The sequence below is a fragment of the Ambystoma mexicanum genome, chromosome 1q (assembly GCF_040938575.1).
Source record: "Ambystoma mexicanum isolate Mex_15411 chromosome 1q, UKY_AmexF1_1, whole genome shotgun sequence".
Taxonomy (NCBI): domain Eukaryota; kingdom Metazoa; phylum Chordata; class Amphibia; order Caudata; family Ambystomatidae; genus Ambystoma; species Ambystoma mexicanum.
This window is the reverse complement of record NC_090922.1, coordinates 139,731,671-139,757,803: the sequence shown is the minus strand read 5'-3', so window position 1 is coordinate 139,757,803 and position 26,133 is coordinate 139,731,671. Positions and strand designations below refer to the sequence as shown.

Below are 26,133 nucleotides of genomic sequence, written 5' to 3'. Positions count from 1 at the left end.
AGCTAATCAAAAATCCTGAGAAAGTGAAGGAAAAGTTAAAGAGATTGGATTGGATCAACACTCTGGAAGCTAAAACAAAACTGGCATCCTTGAGAAACACTGCTAACAACCATCGACTGAGAAACACACTTCCTCGATACCTGCAAAAGGTCCCAAGTAAATTCCACTGTGACGCATTTCTAAGGATAAGATTAAACATTTATCCAACTAATTAATTCCTCCACAGGTCAGGAAGATGCGGGGAAAACAACGGGCAATGCAGGTTTTGCGATACCCAAGAAAGTATGGAAAGTGTGAAACACCTAATAATACACTGTCAATGAGTAATGGAAGAGATCCCAGTTCCTACTAAACTACAGCGAACATTGTAAATCACTCACAGCGGACAAATGGTCTGGGGATTAACTTTTTGGAGAAGATAAGAAGAAAAATAGATTCTCCGGACAGTGGCAGAAACATGCTCTTTGACGGAACGGTCATTGACTCAAGACAACTGTAAAGTAAAGTAAGCAGCAATCAGTATGAAACAAGGATGCTTAAATGAGAATCATTTTACGTCTAATTAGATCTTTTTTAATTTGAAATGACCATGATGTAAATATGTGTACAAAGTTTGTTAGTAAACTATAAGACAATTAAAAAAAAGATAGAACCATTTATAATGCCTAATATAGGAGAATCCAAAGCTAACATGTTGGGCTGTATAACTGGACCCACTTTAGAAGCCTGGTCAACTGCAGAAATCTGAACAGGGTTTACATAAGGCTCCATTGGTTTTCTGAAAGGTATGCTAGGGGTCATGCCACTCGGTTGCCTTTCTGAGGGAAGATGTTGGCCGGCCATTATTTGCCTAGGTCTGAGATTGGAACTGACCCCTGCAATGTTCAATTTGATGCAATTTCTAAGCCAGCTGGAGAAAGAGCACGCTGTTCCATAGTTGTCCTCCCACCAGGTATGTATTAGCCAACTGCACTTTAATGATATCCCTGTTTGTGGGATCTGATGTTGTAACACAAGCCACAATGTCTGATTTTACGACAGATTAACAACCGATTTTTTCCCCTTAGCCAATGCATAACTTTATGTATTAGGGTGTCCCCTGCTTCCCTTGGGTTCTGATGTGCAAGTGTGGGTACATTTACCAAATAAAAGCTGGAATCCTTATGGATACTATCTTTGGATGGATGCACAGAGGACTGCTCTTTCTTTAGCCTGGGCCCCGAAGGTAGCCTTAGAGAGTTATTGACCTCCTGTATAACCTCTAAAATTCTATTATTCAGCCCAAATTTGGGACTTTCTTCTTTCGAAGGGAAATTACCAATGCAAAGTTTCTTCCCTGATTCAAGGGTAGCAGGGAGAACTGCACTTACCATGGGTTTTAAGATTGCAGTTGGAGATGGAATAACAGGCAGTCTTAGATCTTAACCAAGAGACAACAAGCTTCCAAGCTTTTCCCTAATGGCTTTGATATTCTGCTCAAAGGGGTAAATGCGGGATTCTGAAGAGGTAAAAGACCGGAGTTCTTTGCACTCATGGCAGTTGAACTTGTTATCTTGCGTAAAGCTTGTCTGTCCCCTTGAGTTTGAATGCATCCCTGGTCTACATCTAGCAATATTACTCTTGCTTGATATAAGCACCTGTTTGGCAGTAGGCCCTGAGACTGTTTCGCGCTCAGACCCATCTATGTAATCAGTGCTCCAGATAAGATTTTGATGTGGGAGTATTTTACTCCCTATTTTTAAAGTTAGAACTAAAATTATTTTTTAGGGAGTAAAAAAAGTAAGTCCATTTCCTTATATGCAAGTAAAAAATGTTTTAACTGTAAATTGAATGTTTTGTAGTGATAGTTATTTAACTTGGACTGTGATGCACTGGAGCGGTTATTCTGGCGGAAGGTTTTGCAATTACCTGAGTACCAGCGGCAGTAATCCTCTATGAACTGGGCCTATCCTCAATTAAATTCCATGTATATTGGAAACATCTCTGTTGAGGAGGATATGGTGCACTGAGAAGGGCTCAATATGGTGGGAATTGAAGGTCATATTGGAAAAGAACCACTGCTTCCTTAAATTAATGCGAGAAACAATGTGACACTATCTGTGAGGACTGTTGTATCTCTAGAGAATTGGTTTTGTAGCACCCTGTAAAAGCAAAAAGAAAATTGAGAGAAATGGACTGGATTCATACCACCTAGAAATTGAGAACTCATCGCTTATATGTAGACTTGTTACTTGATGTGGGGCCGGTAGGAGTTTGCACAGCTTATCGGAGTAAGTCGCTGAGTAATTCTTGGCATGCACAGGTGATGTGGTTAAGGTTAAACGTGCTACCTACTAATGAAACAACAGGTGCCAGAACTAACGCACCAATAGAACAAAGAACATGTAGGTTTTGTTTTATGCCTGACGAAGTGGAAACCTTCCGAAATATTTTATTACATTGTAAGGTTTTGAAGGGTAGAAGTTTTCCCTACATCGGTCACTTAAACAGTATGCCTTTTTGTCTAGCGAAGTGGTGCGGCACTCATTGTGCTTCTCCTGGACGGAACCAATTGATGATTGCAGCAATAGATTTCCTAAAAGAAGTTTTAGCCTTGTTATGATGTATAGGAAATTGATGAATTCATGCTGTTTTTATCTAAATTGTATGAATTTAAATGTTTTTGGTGATTCACTTTTAAGTTTTGTGTATGTGTAGGTATAAACGATTGTTTATTTTGTATGATTTTGTTTAAGGTTATTCTAACCAAATAAATTAAAAAATATATATTTCTTTGTACCAAGTTATTCATGCACATTAAAAGATGCATTTTTGCCTCTGCGTATAAGGCAGTAATGATGATTTTTTCTGTGGAACTATGTACACTACTGGTCCAAACATATCCATGGAGCTGTGTGGATGAAGGCAGTGGCACAATGTCCTATGTGGCTTTTTCTTATTTTTTGTTGGGAGTATTTTTACTCACGGTTTTTATTTTTTAGGAGTATTTGCCTATTTTTAGGGAGTAAAAGTGGTGATACACCCCTTATCTGTAGGACTGTATTTATTCCCCGGTGGGAAAAACCCTTTGTCCAGGATTAGAAGCCTGTTCTGTGAGTGGCAAAAACCTATTTTGAATTACTACTTTCACCCATCATCTTAGTGTCTTGGGGGTTCGCAGTCCCCAACGGCCCCTGCAGGCCTTGTGGGCTAATGCCATGGAATAGGGTGGCTATTTCATTAATCATGGCATCGGCCTCATCAATGCGATTCCAAAAGGTAGCAATACGTTTGCCAGCTGCACTATTAGGTGTAGGCTTCACCGCCTTTCTCTTAGTCATATTTAGGTAGAGCTTTTACAATCCATTCTAGATGCAGGAGAAAGTTCTAAATGCATATACATTATCACAGAACCATAACCATAATCATGAGCAAGAGATGAAATTAAAAAACAACTCTTAGCAAGAATACTAATTACCACTGCTAAATGTGAGGAGCCAGGAATGAGTTGTGGACACATGGTGTTTGCCATAAACTTTTATTAAATAATAAAGGCGTTGGAAAATGCCTCACTGTCCCTAATTTAGGCGGTATTTGCCTACCTCAATCAAAACGAAGGGCCTGTCGTGCATCAAGAAGTCCAAAGTAAAAATGTCCTGTGTCCGAAATCCTATCCTGGCCCTCGCACTCTAAGAGTAACTCCTAAGGTGCAAACGGTAATGTCTCTGACTTGAAAAGTGTGCAAATTTTCAAATTCAAGAAAAAGACATAAATCAAACAAAAGTTCCAAATGAATAATGTTCATAGTTCCAGGGAATGACTCCCTTCCCCAGGTTTCTCTCCACCAAAACAAAAGTTCCAAAGAATAACCAAGTTCTTTGTAGCTCAAGAGGATATCTTCCTTCCTCTTGGTGTTGCAATTTATTACAGTGGAAATGTCTCCCTTCCCCAGGTTCTTTTCACATTCAACGTAATCCAAAAATGCCAAAGGCATGAATCTTCCTTGGGATTCTCTGACTCACAAAACACCTGATATACTTGTCACGATGCCTGCCCCCGGAAAGCCAGACCAGGCCCAGCAACCCCGGAAGCAGGCATCATGCCACTTGAAGCATGCCCAAAAACCCCAGTTAAGGGCTCTTTGGCTACAGTCCTGGCGCCTATGGCGCCAGGCTCATAAGAATAAAGTCAGTCCTGGCACCATGGGCGCTAGGCTCATTACAGAAATCTTACCTGTTGCAGACCATGCTGCATACCTACCTGATGCAGACCATGCTGCACGAAGCCACAAGCCAAATGAGGCTTAAAGGGACTACTTTACCTCAGGGACTCCTTTCCTCTCGGGTGGGGCTGTGGAAGAATACTTACCTGGGACTTCTTCCAAGGCTATTTAAGCCACACCCAGACAGCCACACGTGCTTCGCGTTATTCTGCTTGCTGCAGCGTAACGCTCACCGTGTCTTCAGCAGCTCCAGTCTTCAGTCACGCCCGCTTCAGCCCTGGAACACCTGGAACAAGAAAAGGAGAAGAGGTCAGAACAAAACCCTTACCTAAATCCTTGATCCAGCACATCGTCGATCTGGAAGAGAGAAGCCTTCTCAGGTGCATTGCCACGCACCTCGCAGAGCCGCGCTGAACTCACCAATCGGGGCTGCATTCCTTTACTCCATCGCGAATCCAGCATCTCCAGGCCATTCTTCATCAACACCTGGGGGAGACGAGAACAGATAGGTGAGCAAGGGCAATACAAACCACCCCCAAAGACTTACCTGATTTACCACAGGGGGGTACTCACCTCATCTCGGGTCGGCGTAGTCAATTCTGCATCACTGCCGCACCCCGGCCTCTAAGGGAAAAAACAAGGACAATACAACCTAACCCCGAAGACTTACCTGATTTACCACAGGGGGGTACTCGCCTCATTTCGGGTCGGCGCAGTTAATTCTGCATCATCGCTGTACCCCGGCCCCAAAGGGGAGAACCACAATAGACTTACCAGGATCTTACCAATAGCCACTTGGAACTCTTCTGGTGGTTTAAATCCGCAACCTGTAAGGAATCTGGCAGAGTGAAGATCAGACTTTTGAACTCTTACAAACAATTGGACTTAGAGTCAATACTGGAACTCACCAATTCCTCCACGCCAGTGAAGTAACTGGTCGTCTACGCGCCCCTGCGCTCGACGCAGGATGGAGAGCTCATCTTTCCAAATCTTCAGGTGAGATTAAGAGGGAACTTCAGGAGTGTTTTGTGGGCAGACAAGGGGAGTGGGAAGGCGGGTTAACGCTCAGATTACGGGAGGTTAATTCCCTTTCTCCATTGCAGAAAGCTATTCGTACGAGTCCAACAAACGAAGCTAAGTGGGTCTGTCCAGTCTGTCATCTCGGCTCTGTGTTACTCTGGTGGAAGCAACAGCAGGCCAGTCCAGATCGACGCCCCGTGGGAATCAGGTGAGCGTAACAGAACGCGAAGCCTACCCACAAATACCCACCTGGGCGTCATGAAAACCTCGGAAACCGATCAGTTGGCCCAATTATTAGGGGAACTAAGGGCTGAAGTGCATTCCGCCCGCCAGGAAACCAATGCCCTCAGGAGGGAATTGATAGTATCAAAAGAACGAACTGATGATTTGGCCAGACAGCTATTACAAAGCCAGGCTGGACAAACACCTCTACCTGGACTCGGGGCCAGCCCAGCTCCGGTGCCACCGAGTAACCCGGTGCAGATAAACCTTCCTGGAGCCGTTCCCTTGGCTCCGCCTGAACGCTTTGCCGGAGACCCTAAAAGGTTTGCTATATTCATGAATCAATGTCGCTTACACTTTTTATGTAGACCTGGAGCTTTCCCAAACGATCAAGCCAAGGTAGCTTTTGTACTATCATATCTCAGCGGCAGCGCAGCGGACCGGTCCATTCCGCTAGTAAATCAGGATGACCCGATTCTTTGAGATTTCCAAGGTTTTCGAACTAGCATGGAAAGACTGTTCGCCCGACATTCCCAAGGACAGGCTTTGGATAACAAACTTTTATCCTTACGGCAAGGTAATCAGGATCTTTTATCTTACATTGCAACTTTCAATAGATTAGTTGTGGAAACCCAATGGCCTGAAGCCAAGCGAATTACATTATTCCATCGAGGGCTTCAAGGAGAACTCAAAGATGTTTTAGCCCAAGTCGTGAACCCGCCTTTAGACTGTGCTGAATATATAGATTTTGTGGTCCAGTTAGATCACAGACTTCAAACCAGAAAGGCTGATCGAACCAAGTTTGAAAACAAGGTCTTGGTTAAAACCTACATACCCTCGAAGGAGGTAGATGCCTCAGAACCCATGCAAATCGGGGGGTTAGAGGACCCTTAACCCAGGAGGAAAGGGAAAGAAGACGGCAACAGCAATTATGTCTACATTGCGGAGCTACTGGTCATTTCCTTCGGAACTGCCCTGTAAAACCACCCAAGAAAACTATAGGAGCAGCAGACGAAAACCACATGAAACCTGACTCGGGAAACGATCACGCCCGGCAAGCGTAGAGGTCAGCTTGCCGATCTTAAAGAAGGACACTCTGACCTCGCATTTCACCATACCCATGGTCCTTATAGATCCAGAGCAGCCATCACGCATGCACGCGGTAAAGGCGTACGTAGATAGTGGAGCCATAGGAAACTATTTGGACTACGGATTGGCTTCCAGGATGAATCTACCTCTCACCCGAAAGACCACTACCGATGTCGTCACCACTGTTGATGGAACTGAAATTGCCTCTGGGCCCGTAACTCATTCCACTGCAGAGATGACTTTGCTGGGTCAGGATGGACACCGAGAGGTTATGGTGTTTGATTTAATCAAGGCTCCACAGTTTCAACTGATACTGGGAATCCCTTGGTTAGAAAAACACAATCCCTGTATTGATTGGCGAGAGAAGAGACTAACCTTCCCAGAATGTGCTAACACCTGTTACCCAAAGAGAACTCTAAATTCAGTACTGGCCCCAATAATCCCAGCTGCCATACAATTACCTGCTGAATACCAAGACTTTCAGGATGTCTTTCAAAAAGAGCAGGCAAACACCTTACCACCGCACAGATCGTATGATTGTCAAATAGATCTCATACCAGGAGCACAACCACCTTGCAGCAGAATCTATGCCCTCACAGAACCTTAAAATCTCCACTTGACTTGGATACTAGACCAGTACTAGATACCTAGACCAGTATCTTGCTAATGGCTTCATCCGCCCGTCCAAGTCCCCTGCATCTTCCGCTTTGTTCTTCGTGCCAAAAAAGGAAGGCGACCTTAGAACATGCATTGACTACCGCGCGCTGAATCAGATAACTATCAAGAATCGTTACCCATTGCCTTTGATCCCTGAACTACTAGACCAGGTAAAGAACGCTTGTATATACACAAAACTAGACCTTCGGGGGGGCATATCATCTGGTACGCGTCAAAGAGGGTGACGAATGGAAGACTGCTTTTCGCACCAAGTACGGATTATTTGAGTACCAGGTGATGCCTTTCGGGCTGTGTAACGCACCAGCAGCCTTCCAGTTCTTCATGAACGATGTCTTCTTAGAGCTGATCGATGTTTGTGTAGTCGTTTACATCGACGATATCTTAGTATACTCCCTATCAGAATCCGATCATGTAAAGCACGTCCGAGCAGTCCTAGAAAAGTTACGCCAGTATAAGTTATACGCTAAACTGGAAAAGTGCATCTTTCACACTACGGAGTAGAGTTTCTTGGATTTATTCTGACCCCGAAAGGAATCCGGATGGATACACGGAACGTGGACGCAATTCTTAATTGGCCTTCGCCAAGCTCAGTCAAAGGAGTTCAAAGCATGCTCGGCTTTGCCAATTTCTACCGCAGGTTTATCCCGAACTTCTCACACATTGTACATCCCATTACAACACTATTGCGAAAGAATAAACGCTTTACATGGACAGAAGAAGCCGAGAACGCCTTCCAAGAGTTAAAAAAGAAATTGACGTCCGCTCCTGTATTACGACACCCGCGCCCAGAGCTTCCCTACATAGTGGAAACAGATGCATCCAGTTCAGCTATGGGAGCAGTGCTCTCCCAAAAGGATCCCGAAACTAACCAGCTGCACCCAGTGGCATTTTGGTCAAGAAAGTTTTCGGCTCCCGAATTAAATTATGCTATAACCGACAAGGAACTGTTGGCCATCAAGTCTGCCTTCAAGGCTTGGCGGCACTATCTGCTGGGCGCCAGGCATACCATTACGGTCATCACTGATCACCGCAACTTACAATACCTAAAGGTAGCCAAGGCCCAATCTTCACGCCAACTCAGTTGGGCATTGTTCTTCGCCGAGTTTGATTTTGTAATAACCTATCGACCAGGTTGTAAAAATGGAAAGGCTGACGCCCTGTCCCAAATAGGAATGGGAGAAACAGAAAGAGCTTTAGAACCTGTACCCATAATTCCTGAACAGAGGATCCTTGGTCTGACATCCATACACTCTCTGGAGGACATTCAAGAAAAGGTCCATCAACTCTTTGATTCCGATGCCTTACAGGGCTGGGCAAGGAAAGGCCCAGAGTATTCTGTCACCAACAATCTACCTTATTAAGGCCGGCTATTTTTACCACTAGAGGAACTACAGAAACTTGTCATTTCTCATTACCACGACACCTTGATGGAAGGACATCCTGGCATTGCTAAAACTGAAGCCAAAATCAAGAAACAGTTTTGGTGGCCCACCTGGCGAAAAGATGTCAAGTTGTTTGTCATGTCTTGTGGCATTTGCGCTCAAAATAAAGGGGAAAAGAAAAACCTGCTGGATTATTACAACCGTTAGACATACCACCTACTCCTTGGCATACATTGTCATTAGACTTTATCACGGATTTACCCCCGTGCAAAGGTTATAACACCATTCTAGTTATTGTAGATCTTTTTTCTAAAATGGCCCCATTTCATTCCTTTAAAAGGAATACCTTCAGCATCAATCCTGGCCAAGGAGTTCCTTGAAAATGTTGTCCGTCTACATGGCTTTCCTTCCGTGTTAATTTCAGACCGGGGAAGTCAATTTATTTCACATTTTTGGAGGAAGTGCTGCCAGCTGGCACAAATTGATGTTAGGCTTTCAACCAGCCACCATCCCCAGACCGACGGTCAAACAGAGAGAACCAACCAGACTCTTGAGCAATACCTACGTTGTATGCTACATCAATCTGAGGAGGATTGGAAAGACTTCTTTGGATCGCCGAGTATGCATACAATAATTCTGTACACTCAGGAACTAAACAAAGCCCTTTTTTTACCATATATGGTCACCATCCTCGAACCTAAGACTTAGATTCACCCCAGCATTTAGAGATGCCTGCGGTGGACCATCTCCACGCTGTTATCACACAAGCCTTTAAAGAGGCGACTGCACATTTACAAAAGGCTAAGGATAAATACAAGAAGGATGCTGATCAACACAGGAGTGAAGCACCGCAATACCAAGTAGGGGACCAAGTATGGTTCGCCACCAAGTACTTACCTCTCAAGGGAACACAGACTTTTAACCCCAGGTACTTGGGACCTTATTCTATTAAGGCTATTATTAACCCAGTGGCCGTCAAGTTGGACCTGCCTGGTCATATGCATGTTCATCCTGTTTTTCACATGTCTCTTTTGAAGCCTGTGCAACCAGGAACTAGACTAACCATCCCACCTGAACCTATCCTCATAGACGGGGAACCCAAATTCGAAGTCAAGAATATTTTGGACTCTAAAAGGGTGAGATCAAAACTCTTCTATCTCATTGATTGGAAAGGTTATGGTCCACAAGAAAGATCTTGGGAGCCTAGTGACCATGTGCATGCACCTCAATTAGTGAAAAGGTTCCACCAAGAATTTCCAGACAAAGGGGGGGGGAGTGCTGTCACGATGCCTGCCCCCGGAAAGCCAGACCAGGCCCAGCAACCCCGGAAGCAGGCATCATGCCACTTGAAGCATGCCCAAAAACCCCAGTTAGGGGCTCTTTGGCTACAGTCCTGGCGCCTATGGCGCCAGGCTCATAAGAATAAAGTCAGTCCTGGTGCCATGGGCGCCAGGCTCATTACAGAAATCTTACCTGTTGCAGACCATGCTGCATACCTACCTGTTGCAGACCATGCTGCACGAAGCCACAAGCCAAATGAGGCTTAAAGGGACTACTTTACCTCAGGGACTCCTTTCCTCTCGGGTGGGGCTGTGGAAGAATACTTACCTGGGACTTCTTCCAAAGCTATTTAAGCCACACCCGGACAGCCACACGTACTTCGCGTTATTCTGCTTGCTGCAGCGTAACGCTCATCGTGTCTGCAGCAGCTCCAGTCTTCAGCCACGCCCGCTTCAGCCCTGGAACACCTGGAACAAGAAAAGGAGAAGAAGAGGTCAGAACAAAACCCTTACCTGAATCCTTGATCCAGCACATCGTCGATCTGGAAGAGAGAAGCCTTCTCAGGTGCATTGCCACGCACCTCGCAGAGCCGCATTCCTTTACTCCATCGCGAATCCAGCATCTCCAGGCCATTCTTCAACACCTGGGGGAGACGAGAACAGATAGGTGAGCAAGGGCAATACAAACCACCCCCAAAGACTTACCTGATTTACCACAGGGGGGTACTCACCTAATCTTTGGTCGGCGTAGTCAATTCTGCATCACTACCGCACCCCGGCCCCTAAGGGGAAAAACAAGGACAATACAAATCACACCCAAAGACTTACCTGATTACCACAGGGGGGTACTCGCCTCATCTCGGGTCGGCGCAGTCAATTCCACATCACCGCCGCACCCCGGCCCCTAAGGGGAAAAAACAAGGACAATACAACCTAACCCCAAAGACTTACCTGATTTACCACAGGGGGGTACTCGCCTCATTTCGGGTCAGTGCAGTTAATTCTGCATCATCGCTGTACCCCGGCCCCAAAGGGGAGAACCACAATAGACTTGAACCACAATAGACTTACAAGGATCTTACCAATAGCCACTTGGAACTCTTCTGGTGGTTTAAATCCGCAACCTGCAAGGAATCTGGCAGAGTGAAGATCAGACTTTTGAACTCTTACGAACAATTGGACTTAGAGTCAATACTGGAACTCACCAATTCCTCCACGCCAGTGAAGTAACTGGTCATCTACACGCCCCTGCGCTCGACGCAGGATGGAAAGCTCATCTTTCCAAATCTTCAGGTGAGATTAAGAGGGAACTTCGGGAGTGTTCTGTGGGCAGACAAGGGGAGTGGGAAGGCGGGTTAACGCTCAGATTACGGGAGGTTAATTCCCTTTCTCCATTGCAGAAAGATATTCGTACGAGTCCAACAAACGAAGCTAAGTGGGTCTGTCCAGTCTGTCATCTCGGCTCTACGTGTTACTCTGGTGGAAGCAACAGCGGGCCAGTCCAGATCGATGCCCCCGTGGGAATCAGGTGAGCGTAACAATACTCCCCTGCCAGCTTCTTTCATATAGTTCATTGATACAACTTGGGTGTGGCTCCCAGACTCCCAAAACACCTGGTATACTCTCCAGACAGGTTCTCTCATATCCACATTCACTGCCGTTCAGAATCCTTAGGGCATGGGTCTTCCTTGGGATTATTTAACTCAAAAAACACCTGGTATACTCTCCTGCCAGACCTTTTGACATTCGTTTCATTTCCGTCCTTTCTGCCACTGTTTTCCCCACATGTATTATCTAATGTGGCTTCGGATCTCAGACCTTTTCTCGTAGACTTCTTATCTTATAATGAAATGTCCATGGGGCCAGATTATTCTACTCCGGGTTCCACCAGCCGGCACACTGTTTCCTACCGTATGTGGTACACCCTCCAAAGCACCCAGGCGGTTTGTCTCTCTGAGCAAGCTTACCGGTTCTTGGCAGTGGCTTTGAGGTCCCTCGCGTCTCCCGTGTCGGTCTACAGCTTGTCCGGTCTGCAGAGATCTTTGTTCACTCGTCCGACTTCACCACGCCTCCGGCTCCCCTTGGCAGCAGCCTCTTCTTTGCATCTCAGTGGCAGTGCTTCAACCTGCAAGCTTCTCTGAGCGACGTTCCCAGGCCTGCCATGACTTGGCAAGACCATCTGCTTCGTCAGGATGTTCTGACCCGTGCCCGAGCAATGAATCTCCTGCGCCGTCAACCGCCATACACCCCTGTCTCTCTCCTCGGCTGTCCTCACCAAACCTAAGTAAGAAGACAACAAACTCTACTTCTTTTCCCGGCATGGTTTTAAACCATGTAGGGTGAATCAGATTCTTCCAGCTACCAGACAGCTGGTTTTGGTTCTCATTCGGAGTAATCATCATTGCTCCTTGCATCTTTCTCATCTCCGTTTTTATCACTTTGTTCTTTACCTGATATTGAGGAGTGCTGTTGGTAGATTTGGCAAGTTGTCGAAGGGGATGATGGCAGTATGCCATTAGCCCATGAGAAATTGAACGAACATCACTAAAAGGAAAAGAGGGATACCATGTCTCATCTGAAGATGTCCTGTCAACCCCCCCGAGGGTCGCCTTCCCCCCAGGTGGTCGTCTCTCAAATAGCCTCCCCCACGGTCAGAATCAGGTAGCAGCTGCAGTGCCCTGGCCACATGAGGAGAGGCTACTTCTGGGAAAGGAGTGATGACATCATCTCATTAATCACATACATCAATAGCCAAGAAATATGCTTAAAATGTATAAATAAAAAAATGCCAATTAAAAATATCATTAATAGCGCACAAAAAACGTATAAGAGAAGAAGAGAAGATGGGTAGCCCAAGTCCTTGTTCAGAGAGTTTTGTTAACAAATGTAAAAAGAATGGAATCTACACTACTCTACTTGCTCACATAAAAAGAGCAAATTTTAAATCCTTGATTAAAAGCAGAATACATTTCATCCAATTAAAATTCTGCATATACATGTCCAAAAAATAGTTGTGGTTCGTAGCAGCTGTGGTTCCGTTTTTTTGTTTTTGTTTTTAAATGTTTATTGGTTTGAACAGCCAACAACTACAACAAGGTAACAGAACCGGGCAGTCACAGTTTAACTACTTGGTTTTACAGGAGATATTGATTGATTATACACTAGTTTAACATGACCATTTCCCAAAAAACCTTAACCCCAAAATCCCTCCCCTCCCACACCCCAATTTTGCCTGCCTATAACTCTTGATCTACCCATTTATGGGTGAAAGCTGTAAAGTGTCAGTTAATCTGCATTCACAGTAGTGCTAGCACAGACAAATTAAATGATTCTGAGTCAGTAACCACGGGGGCAAGCAGGGTTTGTGTTAGTGTGTTCCAAGACGTGACATCGTAATTGTTGTCAGACTGTCCAAGATGCACTGCACGTTGCCAAACGACTGATTCGGCCAGCGACTATTTTTGTAGGGCCTTCCACCAGTCGTCCACCATAGGGCCCTTTGGGGATTTCCAGGTCATGACGAGTCTGCGCTTGGCTAATACATACGGCAAATCTTTCTGTGTTCTGTCGTTGTGGGAAGGTTCTCAACAGACAATCTGCTGGGCATAAACCATTTAGTGACCATCCACCTTGTGTGCATTCTGGTTGCAATCTCTTCCCAATAACACTGTATACCTGGGCAAGACCAAAACATATGTAACATTCAAGCATTCCCAGCACAAGATCTGGGGCAAAACTGCTTGGTTGCACCACTAAAACCAGGAGTATTAAGTACGCTCTATCCGTTATAAATAATTGCATACATTTTAGTTTTTAATTTCTTGACAAATGCCTTATGATAATAAAGTACTCTTGACCACTCTGCATCTGTTAAAGGGGTTTCAAGTTCTGTTTCCCACTTATTCCAAACAGCCAGACCTGACGAGAGTATACTAGACAGAAGCAGCTCATAGATCCTGGACACTGCGTTGGCGCCCTCTTATGTCAAACATGAGGTCTGCTGCCGAGTTCCTATCCGCTAGTTCACCATAGGTTGGCCATCTACGTGTAATGGCGCGCATGATACTGTGGTGTAATAAATACTGGCCTTGGTGTAATCGGGTGCAGTCTTTAAGCTCTTGAAAGAGCACAAAGGAGTTGTCCTGCAACAGGTCTCCTATCGTTGCAAGTCTGCATGTTTCCCAGTGTGCGTGTATACCTAATCTTATCTGGGGTTTTTCTGGCATTACGGATACCAGGGGGATCTGCGTGAAAAATTGATCGGCTATTTTAAGTAGCTTAAACACCCTGTTCCAAAGTTGTATACCCAGTGTCACCAGGTGTGAGCGATGACTAGCTTGGGTTGGCTTGAACTACAATAATTCTTGTAAGTAAAAGTGTGGTATTGTGGGCTGGAGCAATAAGGTATCGAGAGTGAGTTCATCTGCTAACCAGCTGGTGACAAATTATAGTTGCCCTGCGAGGAAAAACAATTCAAACTGGGGTACTCTAATCCCACCTTCTTCTTACTGTCTCTGGAGGGTGCTTAAGGCGATTCTACATCTCTTGTTTTGCCATAGGAACCCCCTGCATAAAGCCTCCAACGTTTAAGAAAAGCTTTAAGGTATCTTGTATGGGACATTTGCAAAATGGTTCAGTAATCTGGTAGGGCAAACCTCTTCAGTAGTGCAGCCCTGCCCATCAATAATGGAGGTAAATCTGTCCAAAATTGCATGGATTTTTAATACCCTACACAACTTTCAATGTGTTGTGTTTATGTTCTGCCTCTGGGTCATGGTATATATTGATACCTAAGTATCTGAATGTGTCAGACTACCAATATTAGCGCTTCAATCGAAGACTATCACTACGTTTCTTGGCTAATCCAGCTAATTGGAACATGCATGATTCGTCCATGCTGACTGCAATCTCAGAAAGCGCTGCATATCTGTCGAGGACATTGAATATGAATTGCAGGTTATCCTCAGGGTCTTGTACATATAATAGTGTGTCATCTGCGTACGTGGATATTAGGTGACATGTCCCGTCTACGCTTATACCAGCGTCGTTATATTAATCCCTGATGTACACTGCGATTGGTTCCATGGCGAGGATGTAAAGCATCGGGGAAAGTGGGCACCCTTGTCGCGTGCCCTTTTCTATATCCCAGGGGAAAGTGGGCATCCTTGTTGCGTGCCCTTTTCTATATCCCAGGGGAAAGTGGGCATCCTTGTCGCGTGCCCTTTTCTATATCCCAGGGGAAAGTGGGCATCCTTGTCGCGTGCCTTTTTCTATATCCCAGGGCTCTGAGAAGTGTTGACTAGTTTTAATTCTAGGTACAGGCTTAGTATATATTAGTTGTACCCACTGTATGTATATTTGTCCAATGCCAAACTGTTTTGAGTGTGGCTTAAAGCCATTCCTATCTAATGGAGTCAAACGCTTTAATAGCGTCTAGGGCGGCTAGAGCGCAGTATGTGCCCTGGAGCCTAGTGCTGTCAATGATGTGGTGTAGGCGCCGTAAATTCCAGTCCAGGATATATTCCAGCCGGGCACATAGCCCGTCTAATCGGAATGTATTCGAGTAGAGATTATCTTTGTAAGCCGGTTGGCTAGTAATGCCATAGCTGTGCTTCAGTTATGATTAGTCAAACGGAGTAAGCTGACAACAAATACACTCCACATACAGCTGGTCGCGATGAAGACTCAGAGTGTGGCACTGGTAGATGGAAAAGATTCCAGCCCTGCACTCTAGTCTATTATTTAAAGCGAACATTCTACTGTTAGGCGCACAAAGAGTCCATAACGGATACGCTCAAATGAACACAACCCACTAGGTCACCAATTTTTTTATGGCATGGGTTTGCAGTCACTAACAGGGCATTTACAAACAGCCAATGAGACCGGTACCTTGAATCCACACACAAATGTGTGGCGTGCCTGACTGATCAGTATCTCCTTTCACGGCATGCAGCCTTTCCAGTCAGATTGAGAGAACAGTGGACGAGAGGTGTGCAGGGAACACCCGACAGCTAAGGGAGCTGCCTTAGCCGTCTCTCCCACCCTGCCACACATCGTGCTTGGTTTTACTTGTCGCTTAGTAAAACCTAAATATGGCAAAGCAAAGGCAAGGCAAATAGAACAGCACACGTGGGTCCAGGCACATTTAGACAGTGCACAATGCCTATGCTTGCGCAAATACCTATTCCAGACTCCAAACTCTGTCAAGCGCCACACCAATCCAAACCCGGTGTGAACCTTTTCATAGGTTCACAGTTTCATAAACAATAAAGTGCTTCAAACAGTACAGAGCCACCTTACTCCGTTCTTTCTAGAAACACGGGCTAACAACAGCCAACAACTCTGCACGCCCTTTGCACAGGCTGACTTTTGGGTCTATTAATGCAGTGGGAGAGGCTGGCTTAGGGTCCAAGTGCCTCCTCTCAGCCCCATACAATGACTAACAACTCTGCACATCCTTTGCACAGGCTTTGCCGCATCTTAATTTTTTGTGTTCGTTTTCACACCTAAGAACGAATAGGCATTTTTCCAATACAACCCTATCACCTCATGAGCCTGACTGAAGGAAACTACTGGCCTGAAGGAAAGAGGGCTGTAGAGGGAGACCAAATCAAGAAAATCCCTGCAGACCCCATAGCCTCCTTTCATCCTCCTTCATTTCATGCTATTAGACAGGCCGTCCATCTATAGCCTAGAGTATGCTGTGTTAATTGTTATATGCATGGTTTTCTTGCATATTAATAGGTGTGTTTCCTAACTTTTGTGTCCCACATCCTTTGTTCCTTCTCCCTATGACATACTATTACTCCTACAACTAGTGGACAGCCAAATCTCTTGGTTTTCTGTTTTAAACGTCAAAGCCAATATCTGAATGGGAGCCAAGTCTTCTTATCGAAAATAAAAATTACTTCAATGCATTAAACCCTTCATTGCTTCTACTGATTTCTATACATTGTACAATCCTTCTCCAGCATGGGGTCTGGCATGGATTCACATGCTCATGAATATTCCCCGTCGTCAGGCCGGGAATCCTCGGTATAGAAAAAATCAGTATCAGTTTCGTTTCTGATCTGTCTTTCTCAGTAGTAACCAATCACTGGTCTCTGGGTCATACTGCCCCCAGCCAATGACTGCCCTCTCCCTAAGCCCCGCCCCTGGCAGCCATCCTCAGATTTTTACCGCACGTTCAAGTGTTGGGAGTCCTCGTGCTGTAGCTCTCGAGCTTTTGCTGCATTTTCGCGCTTTTTTCAGGAGATTTTCTCATTTTTTTGGTTAAATAGAGCCTCAAGCTCCACCGTTTCTACTTCCGATCAACGGGGATCCGTTTCAGAGTTTCTACGCCCCTCAAGGGTGAAGATTTCGTCGAGTTACGCTTTTGGAGGATTCCAGAAGTTCCGAGGCCTACCCCGGACATGGCCCAGGAGAAAGGGAGCTCGACGCCCGGGAAGCTGTTCAGGACCTGCCCTGGATGCCAGCTTCAGAACGTTTTCAAAGAGGACGAGCATTCGTTATGCCCCTACTGTCTCCATGAGGACAAGACGCACAAGGAAAAGGACTGCGCGTTTTGTGGGAACATGTCGGAGCAGACCATGAAGGATCGCCACCTCCATCTCGCCAACTGGCTGGAAGGTAAGAGCCCGCCAGGCGAGAAGAAGAAAAAGAAGTCTGAGCGGTCTTCTAAGTCCTGTGAGGGTGCCCCGGCGACGGGAGCCCAACAAAAGGCTAAGCACCGCGAGTCCGGGAGCGCCGAACGGTCGGGCTCCTTGGCTGCCAGGCAGGGCGCATCCTCCCCGGCGCCATCGACCACGAGCCAACGCTCTGGCTCGGGTAAGAGGAAGTCTGAGAACCCGGCGAAGCTTCTGGAGAGGCCCCGCTCGATCTCGAAGATTCCGGCAGAGGGGGAGCGAGGCTCGGACCCTCCCCCCGAGGTGAAGGCCCCAGGCGTACAGAAGGTGACGTTGGCCTTAATTCACCCTGCTAAGACCTCGATCGAGGATGTCGCCGTGGCCCTGGCTCAGCCTGTGGAGGCTACACCAGTGGAGGCGCCCTCAGGTACCAGAGTCTCCCTGCCACCGCGGAGGGAGTAGTCTTTCAGGCCCATCGAGAAGACCCCCACGAAGTCCTCGTTGGAAAGGGTGGGGGAGGGGCTGGTGGCCATCGTGGATACGGACACGACCTCTGAAGAGGAGCTCATCCAAGTTGTGGAGGAGGCCCAGCCCATCGGGAGGGATCCCGACGAGGGCGACGGTGACGCAGATGAGGCTCCTCAACAGCCCTCGCTCCCGTCGTTTCCGGCGCCGCAGGACACCTCGGCGGCCATTTTGTCAGCCATCCAGTCCTTATGCTCGGAGATAAGAACTTGGTTGCCCCTTCCCCCGACAGAGGTACCTGAGCCAGACCCGACGGGGGAACCGGAGCCAGGTCCTTCGGGAAGCCCATCACTTAAGAGGAGGAGGACGCATCCTAGGCCTCCTCTCCCGCCTCTGCCACCTTCTCTGCCTTCCCCCCGGTCCACTACCCACGGGGATGATACAGGCATGGACACGACTACGACGGGTATGGATGACGACGGAGGCGACGACGGGACGTGTCCCCCGTCGCCCCATGCCCGGGCGTCCCCGCCCGACGAGATTGGATCCTTCCATGCTATGATTTCCAGGGCATCCGAGCTCTTTCAGCTCTGCCCCGAAGAAAAGAAGAAGGTAGGGTTCCTTTACCAACGGCGCGAGGCTAAAAGGAAGACGGTCCTCGCCGTACCGCTTCTTGATGACATCTGGGATGAGGGGCTCGCCCTCCTCAAGAACCCTGCCACGGCTCCTGCGAAGAGGGACCGGTACGAGAAGAAGTACCAGGTCCCCGACGCTGCCCCCTTGTGCCTTAGGGCGCAACCTACCCCGGATTCGGTAGTTTCGGCAGCGGCCAAGAAGAAGGCGGGGGGGCATCGGCCTCGACTTCAACCTCCCCGCCAGACGGCGAGGGTAGGAAGCTGGATGCGATGGGATGACGGGTCATCTCATCTGCAGCGACGACCATCAAGGCGGCCAACGCCCTGGCCATCGTAGCCCGCTACGACAGGGAGTTGTGGTTCAAGATCGCCCCTCTGTTGGACTTCCTTCCAGACGCCAAGAGGGCTTAGGCCCTGGAAATCTTACAGGAAGGTGAGATTGCCTCGGACCACGCCATTACGGTGGCTACGGACATCGCCGACACCGGTTTCCGTCAGTTGGGCAACGGCGTTTGCCTGAGACGACGAGGATGGCTCAAGGCGACGGATTTCCGCCAGGATGTACAGACCAAGGTTTTGGACATGCCCTTCGATGGGAACAACCTTTTTGGCAAGGCGGTTGATGAGTCCCTTCAGGCGATCAAGACGGACACGGAGACGGCCCGTGCACTGGGTGTGCTCCAACAGCGACGGCCGTCCTTTCGGAGCGCCGGAGGCAGACAGGGTGCCTCCAAGGGAGCCGGCAGCAACTCCTCTACGTACTGTCAAGCAGCAAGATCTTCGTCGCAGGAGGCAACAGGGGACGCGGCAAGTCAGGTGGATCCCGCTGTCATCGCCAAGGTGGTCAAGGAGGCAAAGCGGCCTCCAAGCAAGATTGAACCGACCGTCGGGTCAGGCCCCCTCCGAAGCACCCCGGTGGGAGGCCGGCTGAGGAAGTTCGCGGCGTGTGGCAGTCCATCTCCACCGACCATTGGGTGCTGGACGCCCTGGCCCTGGGGCATGCCCTCGAGTTCCACAAGAGGTGCCCCCGCATTCCTCCCATGGCCAGGAAGGAAAATCACGTCCCTCAACTGCTGTTGGAAGTAAGGGCGATGCTCAGGAAAGGTGCCATTGAGCTCGTTCCAAAGAGGCTCCGGAGTTTACTCAAGATACTTACTCGTAAAGAAGAAGACCGGAGGATGGCGTCCCATCCTGGACCCGCGACGACTGAACAAATACATCAAGGCACAGAAGTTCCGGATGGTCACCGTCCAGCACGTGCTGGGACAGCTGGAGGAGGGCGATTTGCTGTCGTCGTTGGACTTGGCGGATGCATACTTCCCCATCCCTATTCTAAAGAGACACCGAAAGTTCCTCAGGTTCGTGGTCAAAGGGCGGCACTACCAGTTCAAGGCCCTCCCGTTCGGATTAAAATCGGCACCCAGGGTGTTCACCAAGTGACTAGCACCGGTGGCGGCGCGGCTGCGCCTGCAGGGGATCCACGTCTACCCCTACCTGGACGACTAGCTCATACGGGCAAGGACAAGGAAGCTCGCCGTGTAACACACTGCGAAGACCGTCCAGCTGCTCACGGACCTGGGGTTCTCCATCAACTTTCCAAAATCCCACCTGGTCCCGTCGCAAGGCGCCCTGTTTCTGGGAGCACAGCTCGACACAGTGGCGCGGCGGGCCTCACCGTCGGAGGAAAGGATAAGGACCATCCTGGGAAAGGTGCAACGTCTGCTGGCCACGGACGTGGCCAGAGTGAGGTCTATCAAGTCCCTCCTCGGAATGATGTCCTCCTGCATTTATCTGTTGCGCCACTGCAGACTTCGGATGTGGCCCTTGCAAGAATTCCTCGACGCCCACTGGATCCAGACGACAGGCAGCTTCGAGGACAGGATCCCGCTCGACGAAGCGTTCCGTCAGGCGATACGATGGTGGGGTGTCCGCTCTCATCTGACGGCGGGAACAGGTTTCCTAGCCCCGGCCCACCAGGTGACGGTGACGACGGATGCCTCCCTGGAAGGTTGGGGAGAGCACACCGGGGGTCTCCACACGAGAGGCCTTTGGCTTCCGGAGGAGAAGACTCTCCACATCAACATCTTGGAGCTCCGTGCAGTGTTCTGGGCCCTCAGGTCCTTCCTTCCGTCCCTCAAGAGCAAGGTGGTGAGGATCTTCAACGACAACACCACCACAATGTTTTACATTCGGAAGCAGGGCGGAACCAGATCCCCTGCCCTATCCAAGGAAACCCAGGATCTGTGGCATTGGGCCATCGCCCAAGGGATGTTTCTGGTACCCTTTCATCTGGCAGGGATAAAAAACACCATCGCCGACTCACTCAGCAGAGAGCTGCGCTCGTGCCACGAGTGGGAACTGCGCCAGGATCAAGTGGACCGACTCTTCTGACGATGGGGCGAACCCCAGATCGATCTCTTCGCGATGGCGGCGAACTCCAAGTGCCGGAGGTTCGCCAGCAGGTTTCCCCAACCGAGGAGCATGGGCGATGCTTTCTCGTTCCCTTGGGACGGCCTGTTCCTTTATGCGTTCCTGCCGTTGCTACTCCGGCTCGTCAACCAGCTCAAGAGGTCCCGGTGCAGGATGATCCTCATCGCACCGGCATGGCCGAGGCAGATCTGGTTCCTGGACCTTCTGGACTTGTCAGCATCCACACCAGTCAAGCTGCCGACGGACGCAGATCTTCTCTCCAGAGAAGGAGGCGCCATTCTTCATCATGAACCAGAGTCACTGAACTTGCAGGCCTGGCTCCTGCAGCACTAGAGTTTGGAGGATATGACATCCCGGCTGACTGCAGAGAGGTTCTTGAGAAGGCCAGGGCATCCTCAACTCAAGTGCTACGGACAAAAATGGAAGAGCTTCTGTGCATGGCACCAGACAGAGAACATTAACCCTCTGCGGATTACGGCCCCTCAAGTATTGCCGTACCTATTGTCCTTGGCCAAGGCTGGCCTTTCTCACGCTTCCATCAAGGTACATCTGGCTGCCGTCTCATGTTACACCAGAACTGCAGGACGAGCGTCCTTGTGGTTTCATCGACTGGTGATGGAATTTATGAAAGGACTGTTCCAATCATTCCCGCCGGTGAAGGCCCCTGCCCCGGCGTGGGAGCTCAACGTGGTGCTGTCTAGGCTCATGGGGACCCCATTCGAGCCTATGCATTCAGTGCCGTTGAAGTTTCTGTCGTGCAAGACAGCATTCCTCGTGGCCATCACCTCTGCATGATGAGTGGGAGAGATCCAGGCCCTGTCTTGCAAGCCTCCATACTTGACTTTTCACGACACAAGGGTGGTGCTGAGGACGCACCCCTCCTTCATGCCCAAGGTGCCGTCGGACTTCCACCTCAACGAGCCCTTGGTGTTGCCAGTTTTCTTCCCGTCGCCTTCGTCGCCGGCTGAGAGGACTCTGCACTCGCTGGATGTAGCTAGAGCGCTGAAGTTCTACGTGGACCGCACGAAGAGTTTTCGGAAGACATCACAGCTGTTTGTGAACTTTGGACCTGTGAATCAAGAGAAGGCTCTCTCGAAGACTTCCATTTCCAGATGGCTCTCCGGCTGCATCATGCACTGTCACCGGTTGGCAAACCGACCGTTGCCAGGCCGTCCGAGGGCCCATTCAACCAGAGCGATCGCTGCTACTACAGCGTTCCTGTCTGGTGTGCCCCTGCTCGACATCTGCAGGGCTGCTACGTGGAGGTTGACGCACACCTTCACGAGATTCTACTGCGTCGACCGGGATTCCAGGGAGGAGTCCAGAGTCGGCCAGACAGTGCTGCGCAACCTGTTCGCCTAAGGTGAGCCTGATGAGGAGGTAAGAGTTGCTTAATGTTGAGTTGTTGTATTGCTTGATATTGAGCCTTTTGCCACCTCTCGTGATTGTGCATGTGTATACTGCTATGTATTCTTATATTCATGAGCATGTGAATCCATGCCAGACCCCATGCTGGAGAAGGAACAAGTTACTTACCTGTAACTGTTGTTCTCCAGCATGGGTCTGGCATGGATTCACATGCGAACCCTCCCGCCTACCCCTCTGCGGCTCTTCACTTGGTCATACTGCCACTTCACGTGCTACCAAATCTGAGGATGGCTGCCAGGGGCGGGGCTTAGGGAGAGGGCAGTCATTGGCTGGAGGCAGTATGACCCAGAGACCAGTGATTGGTTACTACTGAGAAAGACAGATCAGAAACAAAACTGATACTGATTTTTTTCTATACCGAGGATTCCCGGCCTGACGACGGGGAATATTCATGAGCATGTGAATCCATGCCAGACCCATGCTGGAGAACAACAGTTACAGGTAAGTAACTTGTTCCTTGTCTGCCCCACAAAGATGGATGCAACGCCCTATGGAAGGACCGGCCTCAAATTTCTTAACGACCCCTTAAGTCAGCCTTATCCTCTGCTGCCGGTTAATAGTTCTTGAGGGCAGCTACAAACATAATAAATGCCCTATTAAGTCTTCACTTGCTTCCCCTGCTGGCATGTATGACATTTAAAGGCTGGTGCCTAGTATTCAAAGATGTGCACCTTAACCAGCCTCCATATTTGGGTAGCAAGGTACAATTCTCTGCTGGCCTGAGAGCATTCCACAGTACAATATCTCTACTCCCAGAGCTTCCTCAGACAAAAAAAGCTTAGATCCATGCCAAGCACTCCACTGCTTTGACCACCAAACCTGCTTTTCCCACCTAGCTCAGCTATACCTCTGCTCTTCCCTAATGATCATCCAACAGTTTATAAACCCATCTATTCCTGTCGTACTTTGGCTTTAATTAACGTCCGTTCGACGCATGACCTATTGTGCTTTTCCATTGTATTCTAGAGATGTGTGAATTGCTCTCTGAATGGCCTTGTATAGTCGAGCTCTTTAAACTGAAACCCTCTAACATGCTTTTCTTTCCAGTGGGAGTGGATGCAAAGAACAATTAGAAGACATGGCTGTGGAAGTTACTTTGTTTTGGAAGAAAAAATAGTTTGTCTTGGTATCTATGTTGAGATAGGCAGCTCTTCATAACCTAGATCAGTTGTGGGCAACCAGCCGCCCTCCAAATGTTTTGGCTAATGACTCCCATCAGCTCTAGCCAGCATAGTCAATGGTAAGGGATCATGGGAATTATAGGAAAAAACATCTGGAGGGCTCCACCTTTCACCCATTGGCCTAGATGCTTTGACTAATGATCAGCTGACCGGTTTTGAGCTGAGGAATGTGCAGAGTAGTCCACCTGGGTTTGCTGTGTATGGACTGTATATGGTAGGGTTTTATTTTGTTTTTTCTTTTTTGTTGAGTTACTTTAGGGCTGTCCTATTAATGCATTTTTATGTGAAGCAGAGTGTATTGAAGGCTGTCCGTGCATTGATGGAAAGCCAGTGCATTGATATTGTCATCACAGGGTGAGGTGGAAATCCAGGTCCTCTTTTCAATGATCATTCTCATCTTCTGGGTTCTGATCTATGTTATAGTGCATGTTTAGCCAAACCAAGTGTTAAGAGGTATTTTCAGAGGAGAGATGGTCCATCCACGTGGTGGTCCAGGGACATTTCTGAATGCTTACCAGCCATGAATCTTTGAGCAGGTGCAGACACTGGTTGTTCCCACTGGTCCAGAGGTCGAAGCACCAAATTAGGGCCTTTTAAGATTGCAACAACGTAGCAGAGCTTCACTGGAACTTGGCTGGAGGCAATGCTGGAAAGGTGGACCAGGCGTCATTGTGTCCACACTGAACTGGACTTCTTCGTAGGGGTCTTGGCACCAACTATGATCTGGCGATGGCTGCAGGAGTACTCCTTTTATCCAGGTCTGAACTGGAGTCACTGCCAGGTATAGCAATGGTATGGATCTGCACCATTCAAACTGGCAAGGGATGTCCAATCCTGGACAACCACAGGCCAAACATTCTATACACACGCGCACACACACGCACATAAAAATATAAACATATTAGCGTATAACGTACTCTTTATGGCATATGCGGTAAAATACAAGAGTGCATGAGTAACAAGCCAAAAACGATGTAGAAAACTGTCCGCTGCCGAAAAAGTTACAAGGATGCAAAGTATCCTCACCACACTTCAATTTCAGGTGATGTGTGCAGCTTTAAAAATACAAGAAATCCACACAGTCATGGTCTCCCAGTACTGATCATCTTAAGGTCTAATCAGTTTCTACATGTGAATGAGAAAAAAGCAAGGGAGGTAAAGCTAAGGGCTTTACTGACCACCAGAAGTCAGGTTGGGAGTCAAACAATAGCAAAAACAGAGTATCCCATAGAAGTCGATGGGAGGTGATAAGCAAAAAGAAAATCTTTCTTCACACCAAGGTTTGATGTAGCAGTGGATGATTGTTCTTTTCACTAATACCGATCAGGCTACAAATGGGATGAATGGCAGGTATGTGTGAGCAGACTGATTGATGTATTGGTGGGATTTGTGAACCACTGATTATGCATAAGTATCAGTGACTTCAGGGGTCATTCCAATGCTTTTGAACTTGATTTAAGTGCTGAGTGTCTTGCTTGTTGGTGATGCTTTATGGGCAGTGGTTCTCCTTTGGGGCCATTTTGTTTCAAAAAGTGTGAAACACCTGTAATCCTTGGGTATAGTCTCACTATGGAGGCATATGAAATACATTTTTATATTTGACAGTGGCATTGCCATATGAAATAAATCCCTCCAAACCTCATAAGTAAGAACACCACTAATCACATAGCACTGGTTGAAAATGGGCCCAGCTTAATTTCCTCAAAACGAATAGCAGGGCACTGAGCCGAGATTTAAATGCTTTTAAAAATGCCACCATAGTGGTCATTAAATTCAATGAAGTACCTTGGTGAGTTTATGACGTAATCTGTGCTCATCTTATTCCACATTCATGGCCAGACCATGCATTGTACTTTTGATTAAAGGCATTTTTTGATTGATGGGAATATTCCAATGTCCCTGTTCTGTGCCTCAAACATTGTGCTGATGTTTTCGCTGTACTCGTTCTCCCACCCTACTTTCAAATCTGTGAACCCCACATTACTGCTTAATCTAAACCAAAGATTGTGAAATTACTCCTGCATCTCTTGGTAGAGCCATAGGTAAATACACTTTTGTTTCCCCCACACACAATCAGCTGGGCCTGCTTTTAAATGCCTTCCTGTAATTACTCCTATGTGAAAAAATTGTTTTTAAAATAAAACAGAGTTGGCCATATTCGGAGAAACCATGGTTGAGTTAGAAAAGAAAAGAATGAACTTGCTCTGAAGCTACAGTCTGTGAGGTGCTTAGGAGGCCGCAAAAGTTTCACTCAACACCAGCCATTTTCTAGTTATAATTGACTCTTGGCGAGTGAGAAATGATGTACTGTCTCTTTGTATAGAAACATTTTGTATGGCTGGCGAGTAGTATGCAACTTATACTTTTGCACCGGGTCATAGTATGAGCAACTACAAGGGTGCTTTTTTAGCTGACAATACTAGGCTGTGCAAATTCATAGTCATCCCACTAGACCTGCAAGACGAGTTTTTTAGTTTACTTTCTCTACATAAAAGAA

At 47.8% G+C, this 26,133-nt stretch overlaps 1 protein-coding gene across 3 annotated transcripts in view; it reads left to right on the top strand.

Annotated features, from left to right (window-relative positions):
* MEAK7 (MTOR associated protein, eak-7 homolog) overlaps positions 1-26,133 on the top strand; it is a 1,198,349-nt gene that overhangs the window by 473,028 nt on the left and 699,188 nt on the right. The window lies entirely within an intron of this gene.